A 14,778-nucleotide genomic window follows, 5' to 3' on the forward strand; every position below is an offset into this window, starting at 1 on the left:
AGGAGGTGACACAGCTTGGTGGTACATGGGAAGGGAAAAGAGAAACTGACAGATAATGATGGGTAGGATAGAGTAAGCCACCACAAAGGACTCTTGGTCATGGTGTGTATGGTGATGTCCTTGGAAACTGTGGACTTTGGGGGAAAAGTTGATTTAGACAAAGGAAAATGAATTCAGAGTTTGGCATTTTGAAGATGTTGAATGTAAGTGGAAGATTCAGGTGGAAGACTTCAGAATGAATTTAAAGTTTGGAAACAGAACTTAAGTAAAATAACAAGGTTGTAGATAAACATATCAGAGTTATCTATAGAGAATCAAAAATCGAAATCTCAGAGAGCGAATGATTGTCCATGATTGTCCACGGTAAGAATATGGAAGATTAAAAAAGCACTAAGAAGAGAAAAGCAAACTATACTTCTGTTTATTGAACTTTAAAATTTAAACTCAGTCTTGACCTGCTACATTTTGCTCTCTGGTTTCCTTCTCTAGAAGCTTTTTGTTTCAAAAACATTCTCATAGACTTTTCTCTAGATTTTGGTTTTATCAATCAGAGAGTTAATTTTGCCTTCTAAAAAGTTTTTAAAATAAATTTCAAAGTATTCTTTTTAAACCATTTTCTCTCTTTTTGCCTTTAAATAACTCTGAATATCTGTATTTGGACCCAAACTGCACTAAACTGAATTATCTATGCCTTCACCCACATTCTCTGCCCCCCCAAAAAAAACAAATTAAATATCATGTTTTTTTCTCTACCAAAGCAGTCACTGCTTTCACTTCTATATAAAGTTTCTAATTAGTGTGAAAATTATTTTGCACGAAGTTACCCCTTCAGTGGACTAAAAATTTCAGCTGTTCTAAACTCTATTGGAACATTAGGAAAATAAAAATCTAGCTTCCTCAGCTTTTAAGAATAAGTCCTTTGGACTCTTGAATTGGATTCTTTTTCAAAAACTTACTCACCTCAGGCAAAAACAGATTATTACACCTCTATTTTCTCATTCATATACTGGAATAGTGACATGGCTTACCTCATAAGATAGTTATGACAATTAAAAGAGAAATTACATGTAAGCCACTTAGTACAATCTAGGTACTCTGTGAATGTTCAATAACCTTTTTATTATATTTATTCAGAATATTATTTTTTTGTTCTAGATATTAACAAAAGTAAATTGACATTATTGAATTGTGTACTTTTAAGAAAGGGGGATAATCTTGACAAATGATGAAATGTCATTGATTATGAGAAGTACACCAATTTCAAAGATGTCAATGTGGGGGAAAAACACATATGATAAGAGAATATATGACAGTATGGTACTCAGAGTTTAGGACTGGATCTGCTTCTGAGACTGTGCAAAATCTATTCATACCAGAAACAGCAAGATTTCCAAGAGCACCTAGAGTAATATTTTAATATTGTGAGTTCTGAATTGAGATAGACTTGAGTCCAAATCCCTCATCTTTTACTTACCAATATTGTACGCTTGGGCAAATTATTTAATTGCTCCCCCTTGCTCCTATAAAATATAAATAAGCACAGTTCTTCCTTAGTCTATTTATCGATGGGTTGTTGTTGTTTTTGTTGTTGTTGTTGTTGTTGTTATTATTATTATTATTATTATTATTATTATTATTATTATTTGAATTCTTTAACATCCTGGAAATTAATGCACTATCTGACATGCAGATAGTAAAGATTGTCTCCCAGTCTGTAGGTTATCTGTTCTCGTTATTGATGATTTTCTGTACTTTGAAGCTTTTTAGTTTGATACCATTCCATTTATTGATGTTTTATTTTACTTCTTTAGGAGTCTTACTGAGGAAATTGGTTCCTAGGCTGAAATGGTTGAGAGTTGAGCCTAATTTTTCTTTGAGTAGGGAAAGACTCTCTTGTCTAATGACCTTGATCCACTTTGAGTTTTGGGCAGAATGAGAGATAGAGATCCAATTTCATTCTACTACATATGGATTTCCAATTTTTCCAGCACCACTTTTTGAAGAGGCTATCTTTTCTCCAATGTGTGTTTATGGCACCTTTGTCTAATATGAGATAACTGTAATTATGTGGGTTTTTCTCTGTATCCTCTATTCTGTACCATTGGTTTTCATGTCTGTCTTGGTGCCAAAACCATGTCATTTTTGTTACTATAGCTCTGTAGTATAATTTAAGGTCTGGTATTATGATGCCTCCCACATCACTTTTCTCACTAAACAATTGCTGTGGCTATTTTAGGCATCTTATTTTTCCAAATTAATTTCATGACTGATTTTTCTATTTTTATGAAGAATGTCATTGGAATTTTAATGAAAATGATATTAAATATGTATAGTGCTTTTTTGTAGTATAGCCATTTTGACAATATTAATTCTTCTTATCAAAGAACATGGAGATCTTTCCATCTTCTAATGTCTTCTTCAGTTTCTTTCTTTAGTGTTCTGTAGTTTTCATTGTAGAGGTGTTTCACTTCTTTTGTTAGATTGATTCTCAAGTATTTCAGCTATTATTAATGGGATAGTTTTAGTGATTTCTCTTTCAATTGATCTGTCACTGGTGTATAGGAATGCAACTGATTTATGGGTGTTAATTTTATATCCTGCTACTTTGCTGAATTCATTTGTGAGTCCTAGAAGCTTTCTGGTGGAGGTTTTGTTTGTTTGTTTGTTTGTTTTGTTTTTGTTTTTTGAGTCTTCTAAATACAAAACCATATCACTGGCAAATAGGGTTTGTTTGAGTTCATCTTTTCCTATTCATATCCTTTTAATTTCTTTATTTTGTCTAATTGCTGTGGGTAAGGTTTCAAGGACTATGTTGAATAGGAGTGGTGGAAGACAGCATCCCTCTCTTTTTCAAGTTTTTATAGGGAAAGCTTTCAATTTTTTTCCATTTAGAATGATGTTGGCCTTGAGTTTAGCATAGGTAACTTTTACAATATTGAGGTATGTTCCTACTATCCCTAGTTTTTCTAGTGTTTTGAGATGGCAGGCACTTCACAGAAGAAGAAATATAAATGGTCGAAAATATATGAAAATGTTCAACATCTGTAGCAATTAGAGAAATGTAAATTAAAAGTACACTGACATTCCATTCCACTCCAGTCACAATGGCAATTATTAAGAATACAAGTAACAAAAATGTTGGTGAGGATGTAGGGGAAAAGGTACAGTCATATATTACTGCATTTTTTTTTCCACTATGGAAAGCAGTATAGAAATTCCTTAGAAAACTTGGAATGAATACATCATTTGACCCAGTTATCCCATTCCTTATTTTATACCCAAAGAACCAGCATACTACAGTGACACAGCCACTTCAGTGTTTATATCAGCTCAATTCACAAGAGCAGAGCTAAGGAACCAAAGTAGGTACCTTATAACAGATGAATGGATAAAGAAAATGTAGTATATATACACAATGGAGCCATAAAGGAGAATTAAATTATGGCATTTTCTAGTAAATGGAAGGAACTGGAGAATATCATGCTAAGTGAAATATGCCAGTCCCCCAAAAAACAAAGGCAGAATGTTCTCTCTGATATGTGGATGCTAAACCACAACAAGAGAGGGGAAGATGAAATGTTCATTAAACTAGATAAATGAGAATAAAGGGAAGTGAGGGAGGTGGAGAATGGAAAAGACCATAAAATGGATCAGATATTTCTTTCCTACTCTTATATGTGAATACATGACCAATGTAACTATACATCATATAGAACCACAATAATGGGATCCTAAATGGAACAAGTTATACTTATTCTACTTATGTCAAAATATACTCTACTTTCATGTATCTCTAGAAAGAAGAAATAAATTTTTTAAAAAGAATAGTTCTTGCCTGTTAAGATTTCTGTGAATATTAAATGGTGGAAATGCCCTTGAAGCCCTGAACACAGTGCATATCAGATACGTAGTACTCATTTATTATTACTTGCTAGCTATAAGTGTTCTAGAGAAGGCCAGAGCTGTGCAGAGGCAAGGCATTCAGGGACAACCCCAGGACTTTACAGACACTGTAAAACAAGGGATACCTGAAAACCAAAGGGCAGATGTGAAACAGATGCTAGTAGAAACATAGTTCCAGTTCCAGGAAAAATAAATATTTAAAGACATTGGCACATAAGGCCAGCGACTTCTATGCTTCTATGCTTTAACTATAAACCTGAAATTTCTTAGAAAGCCTTTGTGTTAGTGGGGGTGGGGAAGAGACAGAAAATGAATTTGTAGAGATCCTGTTTTTTTTTTTTTTATCTCTATGAGTAGCTAAAACTCTCTTTTCTATAAAAATTTTAAACCAACACATTTTAAGACATTAAAAAATGCCCCTAAACTAAAAAATAAAAAGGATAAAAAAATCCCAGACAAAAAAGAAAGGTAAAGTGGAAAAGGAGCTAAATCTTAAATCATAAAATCATTATAATCAGAAATGAAAATATTTTTATATCATCTCTATCATTAATAACAAAAACTTTGACTTCTAATCAATGTTGAAATCAGAACGTTTTGATTAATTTAAAACATATGCTCCTGACATGTTTTCACAAACAGGGGGAGGAAAAAGCCCTGCACCCATTATGATGCATTACCATGCGTTAGAGCAATTTGTCTCATGGCATCCAATAAATGACTTACATTGACATAAAACAAGTTAGTACACTATTAAGCACTATAAATCATCATATTTGGTAGCTGGTGCAGATGAGAAACATTAATGGAGCTTGAATTTGTTTCAGGTGTTTGGAACTCATTGCATTCACTCACCACTACACATTAAACAGATAAAGAATTATCTTTCCAAGTAGGAAAATGTGAGTTAACCATCCGCTTGCCACATACAATATAGTGAGTGCTAAGCAGGTGCTAGGAAAAGGGTACAGTTAGGCTCCTCCTGGCTGTATTACTTCCAGAATGAGTGGTCAGGATGGCCATATCTGTTGTTAATAGTATTCCAAATTGTCAGTGCCTGCACAGGCTAACTACCTTGAATTTCAACCCTGACAAAAGATCAGACTTCCACATTCAGACAAAGAACTTAGATTGAGGAATAAATAGGAGCAACTTTAGTAAAGAAGGTTTGCCTCTGTCAATGCTGGGACTTGTTTGGCAGTGAAGAAGCCCAGAAAGGGGGAATAGGAAAGTTGGCCACCTGGTCATCTGGCAGGAAGAAGATTTCCCTACTTTTAATATCCTACTTAGCCACAGTATTATTTTGAAAACAAGAAATATCACTCTTACTCAATATTCACTTCTTTCCCAGTGAGGTACTCCTCTCTGCTCCAGGACTCAGTAGCATAACCCACATTCTCTTGGTTGTCAGGCCATTTTAATTTCTTTCCATCTATAGCAGTGTCTCAGTCTTTCTGATATGACTTTAGGATTTTGAAAAATCAATGACGACTTATTTTACTGAATGTCCTCTACATGGGGATTATCTGAAGGTTTTTCATGATTACATATTTTCCACAAGAACACCACAAGGGGGATGATTTACCCTTCATAGTATATCATGTCAGAAGGCACAAGATGTTGATATGTCTTATCACTGAGTTAAGATGTTTCTTCTAGGTTCTCCACAGTAAATGGAGTTTATGTAAGAAAGATGGTAGAAGAAATTCCTGTGTTGACTCCTTTTAGGATAGCCCCTGAATAGCTGGTGAATTTTCTGTGATTGGATTTGGAGACTATCTTCAGAATGTCATCATAACAGCCCCTGGTGGAATCAAAGCCTAATTTAAGACCCACATCTTCCCTATATGATCATTCTTTTCTACATGAGGTTTCCTCATTTCTCCCTTTATTTTATCTTAATGGTGACAGGGTTCTTCAAAAGCACCTGGTAGAGTTCGAAAATCAGCAATGGAAGGACAGGGAAGGTGACAAATTGTCAGTCCTGGTGTTATTAAATTAATTCAGTCAATGAGTAGAAATGTTGAATAAACTTCCAGAGATGTTAGGTTAGAATGGGTAAAAAAAAAAAAAAAAAAAAAGATACCAGACAGGAAGCAGAGCTGCCATCAATATTCTTATAACATAAGGGTGAAAACCCTCACTAGTTTACCAAGTAAAATGTCAAAGAATGCCAGTTTAAGAACTGACAGCAATTCTCCCAGTTGAAGGTGAGTCAATATTGCTTAACATCTTTCTGTGGTTACTGGTACTACATTCTTCAATAGTGTCGGATTGTGACTGTATATAGCACTGTGACACACAAATGTGATGAGATGGCAGTTTCCTCTGGAAGTCTACAAGGCCATGCAAATGTTTTCAGTTGAGATTTTTACCAGATAGTTTTTTTTTTTTTTTTTCATCTAAAATGCAACACTTAAGAGAAGGCAGTAAAGTAGCAAACATATCAGTGGATGAAAAGAACAAAGAACACTAACATTGTTTTTAAAAACAATTATAACACAAAGAAAAAACTGCAAAAAATAAAATGAAATATTATAGCCCATACATGTGGTATCCTTGAGGTCTAAGTTTAATTTGTTCTGTGTGAGTGTGTGTGTGTGTGTGTGTGTATGTGTGTATACAATTGTGCACCTGGATGTGCATATAACAAACATTTTTTTTAATAAGATATAACTCTCACTTCTTTGGACTTGAATTTTGAGTCACAGAATGACACATTAATTGAAGAGGACAATGAAACTGACATATATGTCTCTTTCTAGAGTCTTAATGAAGTATTCAGAATTATAATTTAACAAACTCTAGTCCTTTGTCTCATCATCTCAAATTGGGACAGTAACTCATCTTAGAAAGTTTTACTTCCATTTGCTCTACTGTTTCTCGAGAGCAGTTCCAAATGGGGCTTTGCAGGTGGAAGACCACCAGGATGTCATATGTGAAACAAAGCTTATTTGCTCAAAGCACTTTTCTGCTATTAGAAACCACAGAGTACAAGCCTCTTCCTTTATAGGTGAGAAAAATAGAGGTCCATTAAGATTAAGTATTTTCTCCAAGGTCATGTAGCGAATTACAGAGGTAACAAGGAAGAGAACATACAAGAAGTCCTCAGGTGGTGCTACTTAGGTGCTATTTTTAAATTTTATTAGGTGCTGCCTCTTAAATACCTCTCTTTCAGGTATTTAAATATGTCTCTTTCAGGTTATACTTCTTAGCTTTATAAAAATCCTATGCTGTATTAATTTCTTCATTTTATAGATATGAAAACTAAGAATTAATGAGGCAAAATAAATCATTCAAGTTTATACAATAAGGAAATTGCTGAGCCAAACTTTCCAACTAACCCTTTGCCATCAAATATTATGTACTTATATGCTAGGCTGAAATTATAAGTATCAATTTGTATAATATATTGTCTAACAAAAGTAGTGAAGTCTTTCATTAAACTATGTACTACAGCTCTATAAAATGATAACAAAAAGAAAAATAAATTTTCCCATTGTTTAGGAAAGGGAAAAATATTTTACTTCTTCAAAGAATCATTGTTTTGCTATTCTATTTTTTGTTTTCCTCTATAATATGAATCATTATTTTTTTCTATTTTGTGAGACTTTGTTGAACCAGTTCTTCAGTAATCATTTACAAGATTGTAAAAACATTTGTTCTGTTAAATGCTTTCACAAAATATATCATGCTTGACAGAAATTATCTCAGAGACACTGATGCAAGGGGAGGGTAGGAGTTGGAGTCAAAAGGCTCTGGGAGAGGTAACTGCCAGTGAAGTGCTGCTTTCTGCTCTGAGGTTAAAGAAAAATTAATCCCTAAGTCCCCACATGCCCGTGTTTATGGAGCAAAGATAATAATTCAAGTAACTAACAAAGCGAGTTTGTAGTGGAAGGCAACTGTAAGTCATAATTCACTAGTGCTTTTCAATGCCTGATAATACACAGGACTCAGAAGTAGAAGATGACAGATTGATTGTTAAATGAAAAGCTAGAGGCTTTGATTACTTGAGTGAATAAAAATAACATGCTGGAGAATATACCATCTTTGATTACTTATAATCCATGTAAATATTGGTGCACACAAATGTTCATAGTCACTCAACTTTGTGTCACGTGTTTTTCTCCATGCCAGCAATCATGCAACTAGTTGAATGAATGCATTCTGAGGCAGTACAGCCACTATTTGTTGATAGAGTTTTCTATTTTCTATCAAGTTCATCTCATGTTTGGATGATTTTTGTCAAAAACCTGGGTCCTGAAATAAATGGTAGGAAGAATCACATTTGAAGATGAGGTTAATGCAAGCTGACTGCATGAATGAGTAGAACTTTAGAGAAAGATCATAATAGATTTTTTACCATGGGAGTCCAAAAGATTCTTCAATTAGATTTAGTAAATTTACCAGTGGTAGATTATTTGCAGCCTAGCTGCAATTATTCCTTTCCATGAAGCTATTTTTGTTTGCTAATGCAAGTTTGGAGTTCCTTGCATGAAGAGGCGGAGTCTATTTCAGCACAATGTAAATCAGGTTTGTTTTATGACAACTTTCATCAATAGAATATGGAAAAATAATGCTGCACAAGTTGTAAGCATAGGCCTTCAGAGACCTCATGAATTGCTGTTTTCTCTCTTGAAACTCTTTATGACCTGTGTGTAAATCTGAGTAACCTTCTGGAAAAGGAGAAACCACTTGCATCAAGCTGACTTATTCCAATTCTGTTGTCACCGTAGACTAGTGAGACCCTATCTGCCCTGCCAGCTGACTGTAGATGCATGAGTAAAAACACTAGATGAGCTACTGAAATCATCAGAGATATAAACATTGATAAATGCTTAAAGCCTAAGCTGCTAATTTTGAGATGATTTGTTACTCAGTAAAGACTGATACATTACATAATAACAATTTATTTCTTAATACTGCAAGTAGACATGCCATTCTATCTGAGATTTAGGATCTTATAACAGATTTCTGTAAATGCTCATCACTTGTTAGTAATGATACATATGTGAATATCTTTGAAATATAATCTGCCTCATAAGCATAAAAATATTCATTTTAAATGTTGATTATAAATTTATTTAACAGAGTGCTTTAGAAATGATTTTAAAAGTCTCTATACCTCTGAAAATTATAAAATATCAGCAGATAAAATTATGTTAAAAAGTTCTCATTGATTTTCTATTATAATTATTGGGATAAATTATTGTAACAAAGGCTCTGAAACATGGCAAAATGTTTAGGAATTGATATCTCCCTTTAATGAGGTTATGTATTTATAGAAAATAATATTAAAAGTTTTCTAGTTCTTCTTGAATGGCACTATCTTCAAATGAAAGTTTTTAATGGAAAGATATTTTTCTTATGTTTTGCTAAAAATTTTTTAGACAAAATATATGCATATAAACAAGCACACATACATACATGCATATATACATACAAGTATGAAAATATATCTGTAAATAGATATACATATATGTATGTAATATTGCATACCTTTAATATTCTACAAGCTCTCAATATAATCCCAGTCACTGCAATAATTTTAATCATATTCCTATAGCTGAAGTTTTCTTCTATAATAGACTTTGTTTCTTATGGTTGAGATGATTTGCTAATTGAAAACAATTTTCCTTATTTCAAACTATTTTTGTCTTTTATTAAATTTCACAAAATATTAAATAACTTTTCCTATATTACTAATATTCCAGGAGAGTATCCACAAATATAATTATCATGGAAACATCTCTTTACTTTATAATGATACAATATAAAGTATTGATATGAAGAAAGAGTCCAAAGAAACTAATTGTGAAGTTATATATACTTACTATGTTATGTTTTGAAACCTATAATTTTAATTTAGTTGAACTAGAATTGTATATTACATGCCTAATAACATGTTTCATACATTTAGGGAAGTGCCACATTTTAACATGGTACCTTAGAATATTTAAAACTAAATATATTTTTTAAAATTTCATATTTACAAGCAAAATAGTGGTTTCCATAGGTCTGCTTGTTCTATATTTTTATGAATACTAGAAGATAAACTATATACTATGATGAATAGTAGTGATTTCATATTTCAACCAGAAATCATTCATGCTTCATTTTCTTACTATTGCATTTAAGCCATTACATCTTACCCAGATGAGATGATTATAATAATTTATAGGACAGAGTGTTTTTACATTTGGACATTTTTGTCAATCATCTTTGGTAAATGTCCAAAATGTTACAATAAAGTCAACAGAGATTGAGTGGAAAATGTTTTCCATTGGTTTACTTGATTCTTAAAAGGTATTATAAATATCTGTGTCCGTTTATTCCAATACCTAGATATCTAATTAAAAGAACAACATTAAAATGTACAAAAACAAACAAACGAAAAAGGATAGGACAAAAAAAAAGGGAAAGAAGCCTCAAATCAGGTATCAATCAGCAAGTGGCTGCATTTTTTGAGAAGTTGTTTAGTTTCAGCATAACCTCCTAAGGATAACTTTATATCCTGTATAATCTCATTAAATCAACAAGTTACTTGGTGATCAAGAAGAACAAAATATAATTGTTCTAATAGAAAAACTGGAAGCAAGTATTAGCAAAATAATTTAATTTGAATTTTCTATTTTTATAATATATTCTATGAAGGATAATTACCCATCAATAAGAATAGGACTGTGTGTCTCCATGATAATCACCATTAGATTAAACTCAAAAAGAAAATGAATTGTAATGCAAAAAAATAAAAATAAAATAAGAGAGCTCATGTATAATGGCATAATGTGGCATGAATATACTTTATATACAGAGTTACAAAAAATTGTGCTGTGAATGGATAATTATGAGTGTAATGCACTCCACTATTGTTATGTATGTAAGAAATAAAAAAAAGAATGAATGAATGAATAAATTAAATGAGGATAATGCATTAAAAAAAAGAAAAGAAAATGCAGAATTTGCTTCCCAATGGAAAACTGAGGTCATTTAATAATTCTCCATAAAATTTGCCTATAATCTCTTGTATGTAGGGGCCTTAATGAGTACAATATATTCAAGTAACTCTAGTTGAAATAGTAGTTGCTTTTAATTGCAACAGAAGTATAATGTGGTCCTAATTAATAACATTGCTAATCCTATTTTCTGCATTTGATGAAATATCCTCTGTAGCTAATACACATATTTCACATGTGACATTATAGTAGATCATAATTATTAAGGCATGATCATCATCAGCCACAATACTTTGTAGGGTCTATTCTTGGTAGCTTAAATATATTATATATAATCCCCTAAAAATCCCATGTCAAGTAGTAGATTAAGACATTTGTATTTGCAAGGTTAAATGTCATTCAGAGAAGTAAACAGCAGGTTTTAGGCTTATGGACTAGGTCCCTAGATGGTTTTAAAGCCAGTGAAATTCCACTGCACTTTCATTATTGGTAAGTCCTGAGGGAGATCACAATAGTCCATCCCAAATATTTCTTTGATATATTCAAGTTGGCTACTCAGAGAAACTGCAGACACAAGCATGGCTCTGACATGCTGTCCTTCCATAAAAATAAATTTAAATAGGTCTATATGAGTGAACAGCAGACACAGACAGAAATTTTTCCAACTGATGGCTCCCTCTCTGCCTAGAGAAGATCTTTTCATAGGAACAAGAGATTGGGGGTCTAAGACTTGACACAAACAAATGACCACAGCCATGTCTTCTGATGACAGCTACAGGAGAGACTTTATCTGCCTAACGAAATATTTGTTCACCTTGTATTATTCTTCTCCACCTCCCATAGATTGTTGCCACCCATCCTTCAGGGGCTACAGGTCCCTATTTCTTTGTACACTCAAAATGTCATTTAAGCTTCCACTACCTAGCCCTCCTGTGAGTCTCCCTGTGTGGGGGTGAGTCCTGTGTTTTGGCACAGGAGTTTTTTTTTTTTTTTTTCTTCTGTTACTCTACTATTGCTTGATTTCATTGACGAAAATTATGGAAACTTCAGAGGGAAAAGAGAAAAATCAAGTTCCCTACAGTCCTTGCTGTGCTATGGCAAAAGCAGCACTGTTGTCAAATGTTTGAAATACAAAGAATGGTTAGGAATGGCCCTTGCCTCTAAGAACTTGTACCCTAATTGTGCAAACAAGGCACATACATAAGAAATACCAACATAAGAGGACACATCAGAATTGTTTTTGTGGGAGTAGAAGGAGGTCAGATCCCCACTACAACAGACCATAGCGGAAGTTAATAATAGAGGATGCTGCACTTCACACTGTATTAAATGATTGCTTCCAGACATCTGTCTAGAGTACAGGCGGGGGGTGGGTGGGGGAGAAAGCATTACATACTTAGAAATAAATAGCAGGCTGGGCAAACTGCCTGGCTGGTCAAATATGAACTGAGGTTCTCAATGTATAGCTTCTTACCTTTCGGTCATATTCAGCTGGTCCAACTGGTTTGTCTTCACTTTTGGGAGCCTCAAAGACACTCCTCAGCTCATCAAGGGCAATGGAAAAGCGCTCAATCCTGCGTCGACTGGTCAGGGAGTCCTCCTTCAGCACTTCAGGATGGCTGTGTTCCCTGGAGTGGTCACTTTTGTGCTCAGGCCCCTTCTCTCTAGGCTCTGTACTCAATGTCTCTTCCTGTGCTCTGCAAGGCAGTCTTGAGGGATGGAGAGGTTCAGGTGCTGATGGCTCCTCTCCTTTGGGCTCAAGCAGTTTGCTTTCCCGAAGCTGCAAGAGTCTGCAGCGGCTGCCTTCAGGACAACACTCACTTCTCTGGTAATCACTGGATTCCCATTTCTGCCTCAGGAGGTTCAGGGAGCCCTTCTGAATTGGAAACGGGGGTGGCTCTAGGTTGTCCTGCAATGTCAAGAGATTTTTTTTTTATTAAAAATGTGCTCAAACATCTTAGTCACTTTCAAGACACCCCTTTCAGGAGTACCAAGTCTTGCTATATGATATCTGGCTCCTGACTTGACCCCAAAGGTTATGCCAGTTAAACTAGAATAAAAACATTATTAGGGGAATGATTTATACAGATGTGGCAATTTAAATAAAGAGACAGGATTTAGGAAAACATGATTTTCTTCCTTTCTCTTCTATGTGAAATCAGCCTTGATAATTCATTGTTTAGTATACTCTGATAAAAGGGCAATTTATGAAAAAGGCAATGAGGCAAAAGGGGTCATTCCTGCCTGTGTCAGTTTAGGATTTCTTTTGGAATTATTGGTTTCTGCAAATATCTTACTTCAGAAATCATAGTCTAATAGCTAACAGTTATTAAGTTTTTGCTCTAACGCAAAAATTTTAATAGTAACTCTATATGCACACCCCAGTGTATCCCCAACATTATCACACACAAGTTGGTTCATACTATTATTAACGTTGTGCGGGTAAGAAAATCGAATTGCTTGATAGTTGGTCCAGGGTTCTTACTGACAAAGCCTCGATTTGAAATACATTTATGCAACTAAAGAATCTGCTCTCCTAACCACTGAAGCTTAATGCTTTTTGTACTTTAAGTGCTCAGTTCTCATTCATTGTGAAACTAATTGGAATCTCACCTTGTTTTAGAGTTTTGTAGTGTGTAACAAGAAAAACAAGGGGCTGGGGTTGTGGCTTAGTAGTAGAGTGCTTTCCTAGCATGTGTGAGGCACTGGGTTCAATTGTGAGCACCGCATATAAGCAAATGAATAAAATAAAGGTCCATCGACATCTAAAAACAATTTTTTAAATGGATAAATATACTTTTACCAGAAACATAGGTGTATGCATTCATATACACACACACTTAAATTATGGGCTGCAAAAGTTACATGCTAACATAAACTTTATATATATATATATATATATATATATATATATATATATATATGTATATATATATATGTATGTATATATATATGTATATATATATATATATATGTATATATATATATATATATATATACACACACACACACACACACACACACATACACATAACTACTTTCTATTCTAGCCCAGAGATTATGCATTGCAAGTTTGGGGCTTTAAAAAGTAAATATTACTCTTAAAGTATGATGTATTTTCCTGGAAAAGTATTAGCACAATGGCTATGATAAACTATATTATAGAGTAAGTCTTGGAAGTATATCAAAAGGTCACCTAACACAGTAGCCCTAGACTTTGCCTGCCAGCCATGTATGGAAAATGTTTAATGCATTGGGACTTAGTATATATATTAGATTAATAAATATATAAATACATATAAACAAAGTATAGCTTTTGTTAAATAATACTTTCCCTTACTATGTAAAAATGTCTGTTAATATTTCCTATTCTGATCTTTCATTTAAAAAATGTTTACCCCCATTAAGTTGATTTAATGGTATACTAGTCTTTTGTGGGACAGCTGGCAAGCACTGAACTTACAGCAGGAGTTCTGTCCCAGTTTTGGTTTTACTAGCTGGGTTACCTAGAGAAAGCTTTATTAGTAAAATATGCATCAAGTATTTATTTTGAGGATGCATTAGATAATGCATGTGAAATTTCTAGTGTGACTTAGTACTCCTTGACCTATCTTTCCCTGTCTCTTCTTTACTTCTATGCTCCTCAGCCTCTGGCAACCACCATTCTACTCTCATCTTCTATGAAACCAAGAGTTTTAGAGTCCACATATGAATGAGATCAAATCTTTCTGTTTTTTTCTGTTGCATAGTAGGGTGATATAGATAATGATAATGTACTGATTTTTTTTTATAAAAGCAAAAAGAAGGGACTTTAAATGTTCTCACCACAAAAAAATAATAAATGTTTGAAGACTTTGCTTATTATATATATATATACATATATATATATATATATATATATATATATATATATATATGT

General features: G+C 33.5%; 1 protein-coding gene across 1 annotated transcript in view; it reads right to left on the minus strand.

Moving 5' to 3' along the window:
- Xirp2 (xin actin binding repeat containing 2) overlaps positions 1–12,741 on the minus strand; it is a 342,442-nt gene extending 329,701 nt beyond the window's left edge. The window contains exon 1 of the mRNA XM_027946168.2: positions 12,334–12,741. The gene's annotated coding sequence lies outside the window, so the exon portion shown is untranslated. The remainder of the gene's footprint in view (positions 1–12,333) is intronic.
- Positions 12,742–14,778: the final 2,037 nt, after the last annotated feature.

The sequence above is a fragment of the Marmota flaviventris genome, chromosome 11 (assembly GCF_047511675.1).
Source record: "Marmota flaviventris isolate mMarFla1 chromosome 11, mMarFla1.hap1, whole genome shotgun sequence".
Taxonomy (NCBI): domain Eukaryota; kingdom Metazoa; phylum Chordata; class Mammalia; order Rodentia; family Sciuridae; genus Marmota; species Marmota flaviventris.